At 33.6% G+C, this 18064-nt stretch overlaps 1 long non-coding RNA gene across 1 annotated transcript in view; it reads left to right on the top strand.

Moving 5' to 3' along the window:
• The first annotated feature begins 635 nt into the window (after nt 1-635).
• Nucleotides 636-18064, top strand: part of LOC139082785 (uncharacterized) — a 29105-nt gene continuing 11676 nt past the window's right edge. The window contains exon 1 of the long non-coding RNA XR_011539017.1: nt 636-825. This is a non-coding gene — a long non-coding RNA (uncharacterized lncRNA). The remainder of the gene's footprint in view (nt 826-18064) is intronic.

Consider the following 18064-nt stretch of genomic DNA (forward strand, 5'->3'; position numbering starts at 1 on the left):
GTGGAAAAAGAGAAACTCTCTCCCAGCTAGCAGGACAGTAAATTGGTGTAATTACTTCGGAAAACGATTTGTCTATACTTAATATGTTAAACAGATACAAATCCAATGGTCCAACAAATCTACAGGCATACAACCAACAGAAATGAAGGCAAGTGTGTACTAAGAGACATTCAATTTACTTTTCAGTACATAAATTATATTTCACAATTAAAAGGTTAAAACATAAGAAAAAAAATGCAAAGATTCCACAGTGTATCCAGGGTACATCCTTAGTAAAGGATCACTGTCACATTATGAATTTCCTGGGCCATAGGTTTGCTGGCATTTCATATCTCAGCAATCCTCCTGTTCCTCTCCAGTTATGTAGCAGTCTTTGTTTTTCTTTTGTTTTTGCAGGTGCGATTGGGGAATGACATTGACCCAGTTCTATGGTAAACACTGATTGCTTCTGACAAATCAAAGTCACACCTTAGTTAGAATCTGAACTAATCTAATCATGAGTAAGCCATTCAACAAACAGAATTTGTATAGCTAAAAGAATTGAATTAGAAATTGGAGTCTGATCCAATTAAACTGAACCATGAAGAGAGATTTATTGAGACTTTTGTGAAACAGCATTGCTCAATCATCTGAAAAATCTACCAGAAGTCATGAATTTGAAGCCTGGAGCTGTTACCACATATTTTCCTGAGTGTGAGAATCCAGACTTAGGTGAAAAAGAAATCTGTCGTACTTGAAGAGAGAGAGAAACTGGGTCTTTGCCAAGCGTAGCCACTAAATCAAAGCAAACCCAAAGCTTGCTCTACCTACGGACTTTGTAGTTTGGTGAGTGATTCAGTTCAATTTTTTTGTTATTTGCTTAAACTGATTTGCATTGGTTTTTTCTTTTGATTACTTGTAGCATTAAAAAGCCCTAATTGACAAACAGGAACCACAAAATTGCATATAATTAAGATACTATCATCTGATGTGATTGAAAGAATAAATAGAAGACTATTCTGAGTTAACTATGTATTTATGAGAAAGAACACTGCTCTGACATTTAAATCAGTCTGAGACCCAGCTGTGAGCAGAATTCGAGCAGAGTATGAAATGTGACCTAGGGTAAGGACATAACCCCTTTTGGTTTTAGTTTTTCATCTAGGAAATGAGGTTAAGATTAGAAATATATTTCATTGGGTTTTCAGGATGTGGCATTATAGTTCAGCACTTAAGAGCATAAACACAGAAGCTGAACAAAGTTAGATCTTAGTTCCAGCTGTAAAATGTGGATGATAATAATACTGAGGTTATAGGATTTTTTACAGAAATTAAAGGAGTTATTTTATGCAAAGTATTTTGTAAAGTATTGAGCACTTAGTATGTTCCCAAAAAAATCACTATTAATATTCATAGCATTATTGCCTCATGTATAGAATGAAGCAATTTGGCTTATATAGATTCCAAGGTTCTTTCTACCTCAAACTTTGTAATCAATGGTTCATGAAACCAGTCATTTGGAAAGACAAGGAAATTCCAAGAAAATTTCAGTATCTTATGTGAGTTTGTCAAATGGATGTATTTATATCTATTGGAGTAACAAAATTAAGAAAGAAATTCCTCTGCTGTCTGCATTCTCATTATTCGGTTGAAGGATATGAAATTACTATTTCTATTAGTCAAAATGGCCAAATAGATTGCTGACTTCCCCATTTACATTTAGAAGCAAGATTGCTAATTTGAGACTGACTGGGAAGAGATCACTGGTAACAGACAGTGCTGAAGTTAAGCTGGCCATTCTATAAACAGTTGATCCAACCAAAATACCACTGCCTTAAGCCCTCTGTCAAGGTTCCCCTGATACATTGAACTGTGCTTTGAATTCACTAACAAAAATCTATTGTAGCGTCATGTTTTAAATTAGACAATTATAGGAGCCATTTTCCCCACCTGTTTACTGTTATTTTTTGTAGTAATTAAGACGTAATTTTTATTGTTGTTTTACTGTCACAGGGAGTCATATAAAAGTTCTGGTCAGGAGGGAGTTCTTAACCATAAAGTTTTTATTTAAAAAGAAAGAAGAAAGAAGGCAAGAGATGCCCATTCTCCTAAACTATTTAATAAGCATCTTTTCTAATACGCTTCATAATTTTTTGCTGGGTATGATTTATCTATCTGTCTACCACTTCTTGACTATTTTATATAACTCTGTAGTTTTCAGATTATCAGTTACATTATGAATTTAATGAAATGATGATAGATTTTGACTTCTTGTGTGTGTGTGTGTGTGTGTGCGTGTGCTGAGGAAGATTTCCCCTGAGTTGACATCTGTGCCAATCTTCCTCTATTTTGTATGTGGGTCACTATCAGAACATTGTCGCCAATGAGTGGCGTAGGTCCACACCCAGCCTAGGTTTTGACTTCTATAACATGTTTCCTAAACCTAATCTGATCAACAAAATATGGACTCAGTTCAAGAGGGTCTAAGTTTTTCTAAATAATCACAGGTAAGAAAAGGCTGAAACATGGATCTCCAAAGTCTCAATATCATCTTAAATTTTGGCCATAGCATTCCAAGAAATTTGTTTCAACGCTCATAAATTTCCCTGTGGTGTTTGCTACTATGTTAATTTTGCTTTGATTTAAAAATTATAGAAAAATAAAATGCTAAAAATAAGTATAATAGTAATAAAATTTAAACACTGATCACTCAAAAATAAAAAAATACAGCCCCTATGATTTTTTAAAACAGGTCTTACTATTGAATAATGAAATCTCAAAATCTATCTTAACATTAAATATGCTCATATACATGGAAGAAGAAGAATGTATTTCATCATCTTGATGTTAGAATTGTTTCATGTTTAAGTCAAGATGTTTATTTATATACACAAAATACTTAACTATCAATTAATGATTAAATTGTGTGAAAAATGTTTGAAAGAATGACAGGCGGTTTCACTTTTCAATCAATCAGTATAAAATCATTTACACACAAGGAGGGGGAAGATAAGAAATTGTTCAGTGAATTTAAAATATGGAACGCAGAAAATTTAATGATCCAAGGCTCAAAAGATGGGATCATTTCTTTGTAGGAAAAGCATAGTCTCTTAGGAAATAGAACATGCAAGCCCCACAAGATCCGTTTCTTGAAGCATTCTATTCACGTAAGAAGTCTTAGTAGGTATTGTTCATTGAGTGGAGTGAATTTTTCTATTTCTCTCTGCAGTCTGTGCTTTCTCTCAAAGAAAATAATGCATTCCAGTAGGAACTGAGAAAGCAGCCTTAAATTTGTCTCCACATTGATGACTACCACTGCCTATCAGTCATTACTGATTCTTAACCATACATTGAAAAATTTAATATAAAGTGAGGTCCAAATGAATGTTAGATAGGCAAGAAGCTTCATAAATAAACAAAGCAATCTATATTTACTAGGATTTCACCTGAAATGTATGTAACAAACAACGGCAATGGAGTGAGTTTTACATATTTGAAGACTAGTAAAGTTCTGACTTATAGATTGTTTTTCTAATTTTCATTTTTAATATTAGTTATAGTCTTCTTCATGTATAAGTCTAGAGTGCAGGTTTTCTAAATTTTTTTATTTTTAAATATAGTCAAATCCCTTCATTATTTCCTTTTTTATTTCACACTTTGGGATCATTCTTAGAAATTCATCCATAAATACATTACCTGATAGTACTTACTTCACATGAAATATTTCACCCTCCTAGATTTATTTTGATTAATAGTGTAAGGCAAATACCTAATTTTACTTTAAAAATTATTAGTCCGTTGTACATAACCATTTATTAAATTAATATATCATTTCTCCACTGATTTTATATAAAAATCTTTTTAGCAGAGACTCAATCCATTCATTAATGATGTTTATTTTCAGTGCTATGGTTATTAGACAGAGTGCTAAACTTAGGGAATACAGTGATAAGCAGCAGACAGATCACTTCCCTTGAACTTCAGCATATGGAGAGGGAAGACATGTTAGCCAAGTATCACACACAGAATATTGGAAGAGAGTGTATTAAAATGGCACCTGACCTAGATAGAATGTGAAGGAAGACTTCTCCAAAGAAATGCTACTGAAGTGCAATCTAGTCGATGAGTAGGATCAAATTAAATAAGCAAAGAGGCATGCTGGTGGTAAAAGGTTCCAGGCACAGGGCATCACCTATGGAAATGCCCAGTGTTTGGAGGCAGATGATCTAATGAAGCTATAGAAAGTTAGTGTGGCTAGAGTGAGAAAAGAAAGGGGTAGTGTGGTGGGGAGTAGGGCTGGAGAATGGGACAGGAGTCAGATCATACAGAGCCTTGTAGGACAACGTAATGAGTCTCTTCACAATGTAAAGTCAACTAGAAGCCATTGAAGTGTAATAATCATGGGTTAAATGATTAACAGTTTACTGAGGAAAAGTGATTCTAGCAGCAATATGAAGTGCAGACTGGAGGGTCGGCTGGACAGAGCTAGGTGCGAGATGATGATATATTGGACCAGGACGATGACATTGAAATAAATGCTAGTAAATGGATTCCAAAATGCTTCAGAATATAAAACATAATGACAGATTGGATAAAGGAAGTAAAAGTGTACATGCATAAACACTAGCTTTTAGATTTATATGCATGAATGAATAATGATGTCATTCACTGAGTGAACATTGTTTGAGAAGGTGGAATGTATAGACTGTGAGTCCAGGCTTAGTTGATTTTTAGGAGACTGAGTCATCTAAAATAGAAGTTACCAAATTTTGTCTGTAAAGGTCTGGATAGTAAATATTTTGGGTTTTATGTGAGACACATAGTCACTGTTACACATTCTTCTGTTTACTTACTTTTTCTATATCTACAATTCTTTAAACATACAAAAACCATTCTTAGCTCCTGGGATATAGAAAAAAGGGGGCAGGATTTGGGCTGTGGTTGCAAGCTATCAATATGAGTGTCTGGAGTGAAGACAAGGCCATCTGAGTTAGAAATGTGAATGTTTAGCTTTAGTTATCGTCAGTGAGTATTTATGCAGTAAGTGAAGCTATGGATATAGATGAATTGGCCTAGGGAGAAATTGTAGAATGAAGAGAGAAGAGAGACTGTGACTGAGCACTGAGGAACTCTGATACACAACTGTCTAGTAGAGAAAGAGAAGCTTCCAAAGAACACTGAAATGACTATCAGAGAAGTGGTAAGAATGCGATGTCATGGAACTCAATGAGAGTCAATGGAGATTGTTTTTAAGATGGGAAAAACTCAAAAACCTTAAATGCTGATGAGACAGATTAAACTGATAAAAATCTTAATTCAATACTGGAAAGATATTTGATAATGAATGTTTTCTGATAAAGTAGAAGGAGATATAACAATTGGACTTTATTTATAGGAGATACACATCCCCTATTACAGTAAAAAAAAAAAAAAGGAGCGGGGAGGAGTGCAGATGGAGGTAGGTTTGCAGATGTGGTAGCAGCTAGTTCCTATCTGGAGAATGTTACTTGACGAGAGTGAATGGACAGGTAAGGAGTGGGTATAGTAGGTTTAAGAAAAAAGATAGAGGAAATTAGTAGACTTGCTTGGTAGTTTAAGGGCCTATAAATTCATAAATTCATGGAAGTACTTTTTATTTCTCTGAGATTTTCTAGAAGTGTTTAGTGCTCTGATATAGGGCAAATATCAAGTAAAAACAAATGAGCAAAATGATATATGCACTTATCCCTTGACTTATCATGCTCCCAAATAAACATTAGCAAAAATATAAAATGATGTATGCATAAAATTATTAGTATGGGCATTGTTTTAGATAGAAAGTATCTATGTAAGAATAGGAAGACCTGTTCTCTCTTCTCTCCCAACCCAATCATCTGGGTTTTCCTCTGTTTGTAATTTCATGCTGTAAATAATGTAATAAGTATATTCTGTTTTATAACTTACTGAATTCTTCAATACTTTTTCCAATAGGTTCAACCAAATAATCTGAATTTAAGATAACTGATTGTGCCAATATTTTTCATTGTACAAAATGTAGAAGGATTGTAGCCATAATTTTAAAAAGTAACCCTATGTCTTCCAGATGTACATAGGTTGAGGGGACTCTTCCAAACATCAGGCTAATTAATCATTTTTTATTGTTACTAAATGCATTCATTTGTTCCTGGTCATATTCAACTGTTACTCTTTCTTGCATCTTGCATGAATGTAGGAATTTCTTTCCCTTCAGCCTATGTGGGTAGTAATTCTCATCTTCTTCCCTCTCCACCTTCACTACTGTGGCCACTGTGGGATAAGCAATTAAGCTATAACTCTTGTTTGTGTTCTTTCTGAACCTGGGAGATTTCTTTATTAGTGTGTATGTGTGTGTGTCTAGAAAGAGACAGAAACAGAGTCAAACAGAGACCAAGAGAATGAAAAGGAAATACACTTTCTAGGACCCAAAGTCAAAATTTGAAGCAACAAGAATATTTAGATTTGGGGCTTAAAATATAAACAGAATATATCCACACAAATGACAACTAATCAATAATTCCATGATGATGTAAGTCTATATTTTATTTGTATGGATATGTGTTTCACACTATATAGTTATATTAAAACATCAGTGTACAATACAATCTGAATATTAAAATTGCATTTTTAGAAAGTTTTGTGTATGGACATCTCATAGAAAATAATTAAAATCTATACATTATCATATCACTTTGTTTTGAGTACGCTTATAAGTAGCATTGCTTTCTTCTAACTAGCTTCTTGTAATATTTGATTTACTTTCCAGTGAACATGAATTATTTTTAAAATCAGAGATGAAATAAAAGCATTTCTTTAAGACTAGAATGCAGACATATTTAAATTATTGATGTAAAAGGAAAACTCCAAATTAATTTCTGACTGCAGCATACCTAGTATCTAACAATTCAAAGTATGCTTTCTTCACTTGTAAAACACTAATGCAAAACTGCAGTTCTCCTTACACTTAGCCCAAAAGTCCCCAAAGATATTTTCAAAAATAAAAGGTAGGAAAAGAATGCCTGGATTCATTTTTTTTTTTAATTTTCTGAGCATTCGAACAAAGCAACATGACAAAAATAAGAGACGCATCCATTGAAAACAGGAGAACAAATTTTTCATTGTACATGATATGGTTGTATAGACAAATACCAAAAAAGTAAAATAAATAATAATAGAACAGGGACTGGCCCTGTGGCCCAGTGGTTAAGTTCACGTGCTTCCCCTTGGTGGCCTAGAGTTTCACTGGCTCAGATCCTGGGCCTGGACATGGCACCGCTCATCAGGCCATGCTGAGACGGAATCCCACATAGCACAACCAGAAGGACCCACAACTAAAATATACAGCTATGTGCTGAGGGAATTTGGGGAGAAAAAGCAGAAAAAAAAAAGATTGACAGCAGTTAGCTCAGGTGCCAACCTTTAAAATGAAAAAATAAAACAAGTAAGAGTCCACTAAGATGGTAAATTGTAGAATAGATATGCGAAAATCAACTGTTTTTCTTTATATTAGCAAATATTTTTTAAAGTTAGTAAAAATTCATCTGTAGTTCATGCTAAATTTTGAAATTGAAATAGTGTATTTTCCCCACATGATTAATTATATCCATAAAAATATTTAAAATCCACATTTCCCACTAAATAATATTCAGCTACTGAATATACGAAAATGTCTTTCAAGTAAAGAATTTGTTATTTGGCTGGCCCCAACAAGTACTGCTCTCTTAAGGAATGGCAGAACAGCACTTCAACATGGCAGAGAAGCGAGCGGGGGCCAGCACCCCTCCCAGTTATTATCCTCGTGTTAACTGACTCAGTTTGCATGGAACCCCTGCTTACATGTGAGCAAATCCACAGGAAATCACACTTTTCACATGCACGACTTTAACTAGTTGTTTTTCCCCCATGAGGCACCAATATATTTTAACATATATATGCCAAAGGAAATAGAAGAATAATATTTGCCAACTTTTAATAATGAGGTACTTGTTTTAAGAGAGGAAGACTTGCAGATTTACTAAATAGCTTACTTTAAATAAAAGCATGCACAGGAGTTGAGCTTAAAACAATTGCAGATAAAAGTATTTAATTCAAAATTCAGATATTTCATTTTTGCTTCTGTTTTAGTGGTGATTACATAGAGCTTGTGAAAATTACGTTATCCACTTCAAATGGTCTTAGAATATATTATCAACAAATATTCTAAAAAATAAATTTGCAAATAAATGATTCATATAGCCTGAAATAAGATGAAGAAAGCAGGAAGGGCTGCATATGTGACACATCATAACCTGTTTCAAAGTTTTGCATGCTCCCTACCCTAGCTGGATATGCTGGCGCAGAAAAAAATAGTGCAGAAGAAAAAAGTCACTACCATTCAAGAAATAATTACAAGTAAAATATCTTCAGTGTATTCTTTTAGTTTCATATTATTGTTTCTCTGTTCTGGAATGTCAGAAAAAAATATTACTGCTATCATAAATGAAGCTATATGAGATACTTTCCAAAGTCGTAGAGACTGAATAACGCTAGGGTTATCTAATGAATACCATAAGTGTTTTAAATGGGCCAATTTAATTTGTCCAATGACACAAGAATGCTGTTATCCATGAAAGACCTTGTAATTAAGCTGAGGACTGTTTTAGTCCATTAGCACAATATGTATCACAGAACTAGAGTGAACTAAAGCCTTCCAGTCCCGTGTGCTGCCATGGGTAATAAGACTTCTTTTTGTCTACAATTTATATGCTTTATTTCCATTTAAATAATCAGACAGCACTATTGGATATAATATATTTGGTTTTTGCTGCTTTGTATTTTCAGTGAATCCTGGAACACTGTAAATACAAAATGGGCGGTCCTATAGAATTGTTGGCAGGAATCCAAATAATGATCTTTCTGTCATGAAAAAATAAAATCACGTCAGCAAGATTTCTCATCATGTGACTCTGGAAATCAATATCTAGCAATGTTTTCATAAACATCACAAAATTTCTTATGTACCTACTTTGAAATAAATGTGGTTACAGGGCCATGTTTTATGGATTTCAGATAAAGTATAGACTATTCACATTGAGTTTTTATTCTACTTAACTAATTTTGAAAAGAAGTTTTCTTATGAGTTTTATTTTACAACATCTTCCTAATTTTAAATTAATAAAGTGGAAGATTAAAGAATATAAAGAAGAAATTAATCTTTCATAATTATGCTGTATTTTTAATCTGCGCATAAAGTTAGACACATATTTGATCCTATTGTGCAGAAGAAGATTATAGCTTGTTTTTTAAACTTAAACTAATAGTATACACATTAAGTATGACATTAAAAACAACTACCTATACGTATTTCTTGAGGGAAATATTTTTATTTATAAAAATTTATTATATTAATTTTAGAAATTACTTAAATGTAGAAAGAAATATTAAAAAATTAGCCCAACTCATGCTACTCACAAATACCCCCAACTAAACTGTGATGTGTATTTCAGACGGTTATAATATATATCTGAATGTGACTACGGTGCATGAATGTGTGAATATACTTTACATTAATGATGTGCTAATAAAAAAGTTGAAACATCTCTTCCAGAGGTTATATTAATATGTCATAATATATTCACCAATTCTTATAGGAAGCTTCAGATCTATATAGATATGAAAAGTGTGGAAATAAATATTTTCATCTACAAACCTTTGTTCAGAATCAAGGTTACTTTCTTAAAATAAACTCACAGGAATAAGGAAAGGAAAAATATAAAATAAAAATCACTGTTGGCCCAGAAATAGATTACTATTACAGTAAAATAACTGCATTAGGATGTTCTGCATGTTTCCTGCAATTCCAATTATTTGGCCCTCTGGATGTACCAAGAGTTACTAAACCACGAATATCTACAGGAGTACAGTAAGATGAATTCCTAGAAGTGGCCTGTGAGAATTTTTGTTTTTGTACCTTGCCATACAACTTGTGGGAAAATTTGACAAGTCTTCAAGGCCATTAGTCATGTATGAAAACCCTTTGTCTTCATACCTCTATCAATGATGGATATCATTGCTATATTCGCAATATATAATGGCCTTTAAATAGAATTTCATTGTTATTTTATTTTCCTTTAGTTACAATGAAATTTGAATATTTATTTAAAAAAAATTTTATCAGCCAAATGGGCTTCTTTAGTACATCACTTGCTCATGTTTTTGCCCGTGTTTTTATTGCAGGTGCTTGTCTTTCTCTAAACGACTTGTAAGATTTTCATTAAGGATGCAATACTTGGGATATGTGTTGCATTCACTCTTGAGATGGTCACATGACTTTATGTTGTCACATAACAATTGCTAATGGTAATTTTTGACGTATGATGTATGGTTTCACTTTTGATATTCTTAGGGAAGTCTCTTTTGTTTCAAGAGAAGTATTTATCAACATCTTTACTATTTATGCTTCATTGTTATTTGCTTTTAGCTCATTTTCTATATTTTGAAACATGGAGTGGCTTAACTATTTTTATTTATTCTTTTCCAAAAAGCCTTTGAAAATAGGACTACTGTTTGAATAACCCATTTTCTCTCTTCATAAACACCATATTTATGATGTAATAAAGAATAACATTCATTTAAATCAATTTTTCTGCATTTAAGGATACTTTCAAACACAGGAAAATAATAACTGATATTTTCTTCAGCTCACCAATGGTTTGATTAAAAAGAGGAGATAAATATACAGATCTGGCATCTTAACATACATTGTGAGATGAGGCTCTCTACTGATCTCAGACGCCACCATAATTAATGAATAATGAAAAGTTATTTCCTTACCGATTTTGCCCAGTGTGGAAACTAGAATCTTTGATTCTACTTATCAATTAAGATATGTCTTGTCCAATATTTATCTATATATACTGACATATGGAGGGCTCCTTATCTCATAATTTTATAAAAACAAGTAGAGACTGACTGAACACACATTCTGTGATGAAAACTCCAGAAGATTTGTTATAAAAACTCATACAATGAACGGTACAGGATTTAAAGTGTATTGAAATGCGTGTCTTCAGTTCCTTCTCATTAAAGACCTAATGAGATTTCTTTATCACAGTAGCTAGAATCTTGCTCAGTCTGAATTTCTTTCCTAGTTTCTCATGGTGAAACTTGGATATAAATTTCCTTTCTCATGACTCTCATTTACAATGTCAGGCAATTCCTAGTTTTTCTTCACGACCAAGGAAGTGTTTAGACAATGACACACCACTCTGTCTTTAAGAATACAGTGCAAGAGACTGCCTTCTCTTTGGCAGTTGTGTTTTATCCATGGGCTCGGCAACCCAGTGTGGCAATGAGGGAGGTGAGAAGGTGGTTAGCCCTCTTTTTACAAAACTAGTCACTTCCTGTTTGTTGTCTCAGGCAAAACTAGCTCCCTTGTGACTTTGCATTGACATACTTTGTATGTTTGTGGCATCATAAAATATCCACCAGTCAACAACTTGGCTAACATTTTATACATTTGAATGCCAGTTTTTATCTTTTCTAGCAAATATGCCAATTCTATTATTTAAATCTGAGCAGTTGGTTTATAAAAGTATAGCTTCTGCCAGAACCCAGCACTGCCCTGAACCATTTTGAATAACAATGAATCCTCAGGGGTCAGTATTGCTCTGTGTTCACTGACAGCTCACATTATTAAAGAAAATGTTTTTTTTTTTCCTTTCTGTCAAATCAAAATGTGTCTCTACATTTTCTCAAGCAATTGCTTATTTTGAATATCTGTCAGATTTGCCATTGCTGTTAGATTAAGGTCAAAGTTGACAACTGAACAGACATTGATAACATTTCCCAATAACCAAAGGGGACAATCCTGATAACCTATTTTCACGTTGGAAACTTAGTTCTTACTTGATTCTACTTAACCACCTAAATATTGTACTAAGTAAGAACATATCTGCTAAAGGTATGGAAAAGCAAGTTTGACATTTAACAGAGACTATGTTCTTTAAAAACATTCTATCTACCATGATTGTATTCTTAAAGTATCATTACAAATTCAAGCTAAGTGTCTAGAAATATTTAATAGAAGTGAATCTAACAGAGAGGCAGTAGTTTCTAAAATATTTATTGTAAGCACACATCTGTTGGTTACACATGACTAGCTAATCCCATCTTGGGACTGATTATGTAAAAATACTTGCACCATATGTCATTATCCTAGAATATTTGCATGGGCAAGTTCATTAACATTTTCACATGTCCTTTTCAAACAATGAAATAATTTTCTTTGTAGAATTAAGAGCAATGCTATTAAAAAATACGTATAAGTTGTGATGAATATAGCATTTGTGGATAATGCACTGATGTCCACACTTATAGTTATTCAGCTGAAACTTGTTCAAAGTCACCTCTAAGATGCTACAATTGATTTTCATGCAAATTTCATATGATAAGATTTAATAGCAAAAGGGAAATGTTTCACAAATTAAAGAAAGAAATTCATTTCCAAGTGCTTCAACATATCTCTTGATTAAATTACTTTCAATAGGATGACTTTATTTTGAAGGTCAAAGGACTTCCAACAAAGAAAATAGAGGGCTCTCTGACCCTCTCAAAAAAGATAACTATAAAGTGCACACATTTATTACTAGAAAAACTCTAAATCATTTGAGACCATAATATACTGTATTTTTACTTTCTTAGTAATATCTCATATATACTTGTAAACATGTTTCCAAAAATAACCTTTAAAAGCTCTATTTTTCTTGACTTTATTTTTAAGAAATGAAAATACTTAAATAATGTTACTCAAATTTCACTTCTATATTTGTTGGATGCATTTGTGTTATTTGTATCTGAGACAAAATATCTGTACTCAACACTAAATATAATCCCAGTTCAAAATAAGTCTAAAAAGGAGCTCATCCACAATAACTTCTCTTCTAAAGCTTCCCAAAGGCTGCTGAGTTCACAATGGTTCATAGTAGACAGCATTTTCTACATTATGTTCTCTCTCTTTGACTGAATACCATGAGAATCCCTGGATTGCAAAGAACTCAGTAAGTAGAACTCTGTCAAAAGAAATATTCTGCTGGGCAGTATGTATTTGAAGTAACTCTAGTCAGAGCTGAAAGACTTGAATTTTCTTGCATTCTTAAAATTACAAACAGAATTTATTTTTATTTTCCACTGCTCTAAGTCTTGCATGCCTTCAGGCATTGTATGGGGATTCAGAAGAATAATGAAATTAGATGATTTTATACTGCATGACATACTAGTTGTGTTAATCAGTGACAAAAAAATATCTTTAGATTTAATTAGTGGGCACTTGTATATCAGGTTTCTTTTTTTTAGTCTAAAATTACTTTAAAGTTTAGTTTCTCCAATTTTGCTCTATATTGTAAACACTTAGGAGAAAAATTTATTATAGCCTCTCACATATTAAAACTAATTACATAAATTCATATATCATGAAAACTAGCACTATTTGTATGGAGACAAGTCCTTATTTGAGAGAGAAATTATATTCACAAAATTAATTTGTTGCTTTAAAAAATCATTGAAAACTGTTTTACTGTTAATAACAAAAGTTCTCTATTGTAATGATAGGCATTACATTGAAAGAAATCAGCTTCTCTCTGAAAACTAATGATGCTCAAGATGTCAGTATGTATAGGTACTACTCAGGAACCTAGAAGAGATTGTAAGAAAATAGAGTTTGAGCTTTTTCTTTTTTAGTCTGTAAACACTTTTTGCATTTGACACAAAATTCATATAGCATAAAATTAACCATTTTAAAGTATACAATTCCTTGGCATTTAGTGTATTCACAATGCTGTGAAACCATCACCTCTTTCTAACTTCTGTGGTTTTTATCACCAAAGAAGAACACTTTGTACCCATTGAATAATCATACCCCACTTTTCTCTCCCCGCATTTCCAGGCAATCTACAGTAAGCTTTCTGTCTTCATGGATTTGCTTATTCTGGATATTTCAGATAAAAAGAATCATTTAAGGGGCCAGCCTAGTGGTGACCTGGTTAAGTTCACACATTCTGCTTCAGAGACCAGGGGTTTGCAGGTTCAGATCCTAGGTGCAGACTTATGCACCGCTTATCAAGCCATGCTGTGGTAGGCATCCCACATATAAAGTAGAGGAAGATGGGCACAGATATGAGTTCAGGGCCAGTCTTCCTCAGCAAAAAGTGGGGGATTTATGGTAGATGTTAGCTCAGGGCTAATCTTCCTCAAAGAAAAATAGTAGTGAAAGAAAAAAAGGATCATTCAATATGGGTCCTTTTGTGTATAGCATCTTTCACTTACCTTATTGTTTTTGAGGATCATTCAAGTTGTAGCATGTATTAATACATCATTCTTTTTACAGCTGAATAATATTCCACTGTATTTATATACCACAATTTATCTATTCATATGTTGATGGCTATCTAGGACATCTGAAACATCGACTTTTTGGCTGTTATAAAGAATGCTGTTCTAACCATTTGTGTATAAGTTGTATATTGCCATAAATATTCATTTCTTTTGTGTATATACCCAGGAGTGGAATTACTGAGTTATATGGTAATGCTCCACATCCTGGCCAACACTTGTTATTTTACATGGTTTTGATTATAGCCATCCCAGAGGGTATGAAGTGGTATCTCACTGGAGGTTTGAATTGCATTTTCTTAATCACTAATGATGCTAAACATCTTTTCAGGTGCTTGTTGGTCATTTGAATATCTTCTTTAGAGAAGTGTCTGTTCAAGTAATTGGTCCCTTTTTAAATTGAATTGTCTTTTTGTTGTTGAGTTGCAAGTGTTCTTTAATTATTAGAGATACTAAACCTTTATTAGGTATGTGATTTGCAAATATTTTCTCCCATTCTGTAGATAGCCTTTTTACTCTCCTGATAATATTTGTGATGCCAACAGCTTTTAGTTTCTATGTAGTCTAATTTATCTGTTTTTTTCTTTTATTACTTATGCATTTGGTGTCAAATGTATGAATCCATTGACAAACCCGAGATCAAAAAGATTTACCCCTATGTTTTCTTCTAAGAATTTTATAGTTTAGGCTGTTATATTTAGATTTTTGATCCATTTTGAGTTAATTTTTGTATATGGAGTGAGGTTAAGGGTTTGACTTCATTCTTTTGTATTCTTTGCCTCATTGGATAGTCTTGACACTCTTATCAAAAATAAATGGGCCATAGATATTTGGGTTTATTTCTGAACTCTCAATTCTATTCCATTGATCTATAGGTCTATCCTTATGCTGGTACACACTATTTTGATTATTGTAGGTTTGTAATAAGTTTTTAAATCAGAAAATGTGAATCCTCCAACTTTATATTTTTCAATATTATTTTGTCTGTTTGGGACGCCTTGTGATCTCAAATGAATGAGCTGCTTATTAGTACAAAAGAGACTGACATTCAAATAGAACATTTGAGGACGGGATTCTGTGCTGCTTCTTATCTGGATAAGATGCCATCTTCATATTTTGAATTTAAAGATTATTGGTATTTTGGGTTGTAGCTATACTAAAAATGTTTTTATGGAATCCAATTTGAGGACACATTCCAAATAGTCTGCTTATTTATTTTCAAATCATGGCCATTTGATTGTATTGTTAGTGGTAATGGAAGATTTATTATGTTTATTTTAAAACCTTAAAGACTGTGCAGTAAACACTGGACTAGAATTACATATGGTGAAGAATAGGTGCTACGACAATGTCTTAGCAAGAAATTAGCAATGCCCTGGCAAATTCTGAGTGCCACATTAAACGTGCAGGAATACTCCTTGGCATGTAGTTTTCTTCTGAAATCCTTGATTGTAAATTGAATTCCTTCTCAAAGTGCCTAGACTGCTGGATCCATGAGGCAGTAAAGAATAGGAATACATTGAGGACATTTTTCATATCTTGTCTTCATAGCCCCTTATCCTGGATTCACACCATTGAAATGGTGTGGAAAAACCATGTGAGTTTCAAGTTTTTTTGATAAGAACAAATGAGTCTGTATAAGACAGAAAAGAAAATAGTCATATATAAGGAAAGAGATTGTAGTTCAGAGAATCAAATCACTTTAAGAAATTACATCAGATTTCCACTTATAACAATTTCTTCAAACAAAAAGAAATTTTTAGAAAACTTTGCCAAAATAGAGAAGAACAGATGATTATGAAAATGAAACAATCCAAGAACAAGAAAATTACACAATGGCTATGTATAAAACTAAGTATGGTGAATGGACATCAGGCTGAATGCTAAAGAAACATTAATCAGAGGAAAATTTTAAAACTCAAAAACATCAAAAGAAGGGGCCAGCCCCATGGCCAAGTGGTTAAGTTTGGCATGCTCTGCTTTGGCAACCCAGGTTTCATTCCCAGGCATGGATCTATACCATTTGTTGGTGGAAATTTTGTGAAAGTGACCCGCATACAAAATAGAGGAGAATTGGCACAGATGTCAGCTCACAGTGAATCTTCCTCAATCAAAAAGAGGAAGATTGGCAACAGATGTTAGCTCAGGGTGAATCTTCCTCAAAAACGAAAAGCAAAAGCAAAAAATAATAAATTTATGAGAGGATAGGTAAGACATAAATCAAGAAGTTCTAATCTGTGTAAAATATAAGTATAAATTAAAAGGAAGGAAAATAATAATGAAAATGATAAAAACTTTACAGCGCAGGAGGAAGCTATAAATTTGCAAAATGAAAGAGACTAGTCAATATTAATAAAAGAATACTGATCACAACACACAAGTTGGTGAACACTTTCAATTTCAGGAGCAAAGAAAAATCTTATAAACCACATAATCAGAGAGTATAGTATCTGTTTTGTTCACCACTGTACTGCCAGAACAACATAGTACCTGTCAATAGTAAGTGCCTAATAAATATAAATATTTGTTAAATGAATATATGAATGCATAAAGTTCAATTTATTATGGACATTATGCCTAACATAAATCACACTAAAATCCATATACAGAGATTTGAGAATTGTTTTGATTCTATTATTATAAAACAAGATAAATATTACTTGAGGAAAATGGGCATCAGAAATCAAAGCTATGATAAACTTGAGACATACTAGCTGAAGAATCTTTCTGAGGCAAAAAGGTAAAAAAAAATCGTCCGCAAAAAGTTACAAATAAGAGTCATGTCAGCATCATGGCAGAGTGAGCTCTCCCCTTAAACTCTCCCCTCTAAGATACAATGAAAAGGACATTCATACACCAACAGAGGACACTCACACAACACAAAGGACATCTGAGAGGCCCACACAGCCATATGTCTGAAGGTGGAGGTGCTGGACCTCCAGGAGGAAGTGTAAGGAGTTAAGGGGAATCTTTTCTTCCTCCCAAATGGCAGTGACCCTAGGACTGTGCATGGCTCTGAGAGGAAAGGAGGAAGGGATGGTCCTCCATAGGAACACCATTGCTCTCTGATTTCCCTCATAGCTGATGGGAAGGCCAAACACAGAGATTATTAAGCTATTGCAGGGGTCTCTTTATCAAGGTAGCACCCCAGGAGAGCAGATAGTGAGCACCCAGCAAAAATGCCCCCAGGATGGTGCAAGCAGAAGAAAGCACCACTCCCCATGCTCAGCAATCCAGGTCACCCCATCAGCCAGAGTGCCACACAGACAGAAAAGCAGGCAGCAGCTGGGGGTATTGCACAGGTGGAAGAAAACGCCCCTCCTCCTGCCTGGCACTCCAGTCAGCCGATTGGTCAGAGCATTGCACAGACAGAAAAGCAGTCAGTTGCTGGAGTGAGGCAGCAGCAGATTGCAGTGAGCTCCTGACTCCCACTGAGTGGCAGCAGGTGGAAGCTGAAAATAGATACTATCACCATGCAGAAGCACAAATATATACTCTTAAGCAGTATGAAAAAAAACATCAAATCTCCAGACCAGTAGGAAAATCCTAACGAGTACCCAGAAATTAATCCTGAAGAAGCAGAAATTTATAATCTAAATGACAGAGAATGCAAAATAGCTATCATAAAAAAATTCAATAAGTTACAAGAAAATACAGAAAGACAGTTCAATGAAATAATGAACTCCTTCACAAAAGAGATTGC

Source organism: Equus przewalskii, chromosome 4 (assembly GCF_037783145.1).
Source record: "Equus przewalskii isolate Varuska chromosome 4, EquPr2, whole genome shotgun sequence".
Classification (NCBI taxonomy): Eukaryota; Metazoa; Chordata; class Mammalia; order Perissodactyla; family Equidae; genus Equus; species Equus przewalskii.